Source organism: Cucurbita pepo, unplaced genomic scaffold (genome assembly GCF_057944985.1).
Source record: "Cucurbita pepo subsp. pepo isolate OVF unplaced genomic scaffold, ASM5794498v1 scafford_37, whole genome shotgun sequence".
Taxonomy (NCBI): domain Eukaryota; kingdom Viridiplantae; phylum Streptophyta; class Magnoliopsida; order Cucurbitales; family Cucurbitaceae; genus Cucurbita; species Cucurbita pepo.
Genome location: NW_028257942.1, coordinates 80001 through 82500, shown reverse-complemented (window position 1 = coordinate 82500; position 2500 = coordinate 80001).

The window sequence follows — 2500 nt, the reverse complement described above, 5'->3', positions numbered from 1 at the left end:
CCCGCCTTCAAAACATAGGGCTGGCCCAAGGCTGGCGAGGCATCACCACAACGTCACACACTCAACGAGGTTCATGCCGCACGCCCGAAGGCACCCGGCTCCACCCCACCTTGCATGTTTCATCATCGTACCAACCATCAACCATCCTCAAGCCAGCCCAAGTTAGAAGGCAACATCGCAACATTTCATTCTCAACAAGGCTCATGTCACATGCCCAAAGGCGCACCCGACACTGCCTGACCGTGCAAGTTTCGCCACCGCACCGCCGCCGTCAACCGCCCTCGTCCGCCGACCACCACTCCCACGCCCCAAGCATATGCCCATGTGCGGCGCATAGTGCTTGGGGCGTGTGGGTGGTGGAAGATATAGGGGTACCCCCGTGCCCAGCCCATGCAGACTAGTCACCCCCCTATATAGTACATTTTGAGGCATTTTTGGTCTGCCAGGCCTAGATACGATTTTTCTGAGCCGTCATACGGTCAAATATCTCAAGTTTTAGAGTGTTTTTTTCCATGAACTCGATTGATTCATGGATTGGACATTGTAATGGATCTAGAAATCAAGTTTCATAATTTTTCAACCAACCAATTTTTTTTAATGAATTTTTAAAAATTAAATAATAAGAAATTAAAAAAAATAGCTAGATTTGTCAAAAAAATCTGAATTTTTTTTGGGAATCATTCTTTCATGTTTCTTAGCTCCCAGAAAAAAAATTACAACAAACCGACCACTCCACAAGTACTTTCACAATTAATGGGTGATGGATGGGGCGCGGGCGTGCACGCAGCAGCACGCGGGGCGGGGCGGGGCGCGCGCGCGCAGAAGAACGCGGGCGGGGCGGGGCGCGCGCGCGCGGGAGACGCTGGCGGGGCGGGGCGCGCGCGCGCAGAAGCACGCGGGCGGGGCGGGACGGGGCGCGCGCGCGCGGGAGAACGAGGGCTGGGCGGGGCGGGGCGCGCGCGCGCAGAAGCACGCGGGCGGGGGGGGACGGGGCGCGCGCGCGCGGGAGAACGAGGGCTGGGCGGGGCGGGGCGCGCGCGCGCAGAAGCACGCGGGCGGGGCGGGACGGGGCGCGCGCGCGCGGGAGAACGAGGGCTGGGCGGGGCGGGGCGCGCGCGCGCAGAAGCACGCGGGCGGGGCGGGACGGGGCGCGCGCGCGGGAGAACGAGGGCTGTGCGGGGCGTGGGGCGCGCACGCGCGCGCGCGCTGGCGGGGCAGGGCGGGGGTGGGGCAGGGCGGGGCGCACGCGGGTGGGGCATGGCGGGGCGGGCGAGCGCGAGGGAACGTTCCGACACTGCCCCACCGTGCGCGTTCCGCCACCGCACCACCGTCGTCAAACGCCCTCGACCTCCGACCACCACCCGTACGGCCCAAGCATATGCCCATGTGCGGCGCATAGTGCTTGGGGCGTGGGGGTGGCGGAAGATATAGGGGGTACCCCCGTGCCCAGCCCATGCAGACTAGTCACCCCCCTATATAGTACATTTTGAGGCATTTTTGGTCTGCCAGGCCTAGATACGATTTTTCTGAACGGTCATACGGTCAAATATCTCAAGTTTTATAATATTTTTTTCCATGAACTCGATTGATTCATGGATTGGACATTGTAATGGATCTAGAAATCAAGTTTCATAGTTTTTCAACCAACCAATTTTTTTTTAATGAATTTTTAAATATTAAATAATAAGAAATTAGAAAAAATAGTTAGAGTTGTAAAAAAAATCTGAAATTTTGTGGGAATCATTCTTTCTTTCATGTTGCTTAGCTCCCAGAAAAAAAATTACAACAAACCAACCACTCCACATGTACTTTCACAATTAATGGATGATGATTGTAAAAACAAGGTCCTGGTGGGTGTCTTAGTGTAATGTACTTGCTCTAGTATCAAAACTCTTCATTTTATTGTTTTAGACAACCAAAAGAAAAAAAAAAATAGTTAAATTTTTACGGGTGTCACTCTTTTCTTAGTTCCCCCAAAAAAAAAAAAGTCACAACAATACAAGCATTAAAAATGAACATTCACTTTTCACGGGTATTGGGTTTGATGATATTTTTATAGTCCAAGGTTTTATACACGTTCTTACTTTCCACGGATGTTAGGTGTGATGAATTGTTGTAGGGGCTAACCTTCAAGGCTTTATACGTGTACTCACGCTTCATAGGTATTGGGTGTGATGTTTTCTTTATGGAGGTAACATCCAACACTTTTGATATGCTGTTGGTAGAACATTTATCACACATAGCATAGGATGGGGCTTGGCGTGCGCGAGGTGAGTGGGGGCGCGGGGGTGTGCAGGGAGAGCGCGCGGGGGCGTGCGGGGGGTGTGCGGGGGGAGTGCGCGGGGGTGTGTGGGGGGAGCGCGCGCGGGGGGCGTGTAGGGTGTGCGAGGGTGGGCGGGGGGTGTGCGGGGGGAGTGCGCGGGGGGCGTGCAGGGTGTGCGAGGGTGGGCGGGTGGAGTGCGCGGGGGGCGTGCGAGGGTGGGCAGGTGGAGTGCGCGGG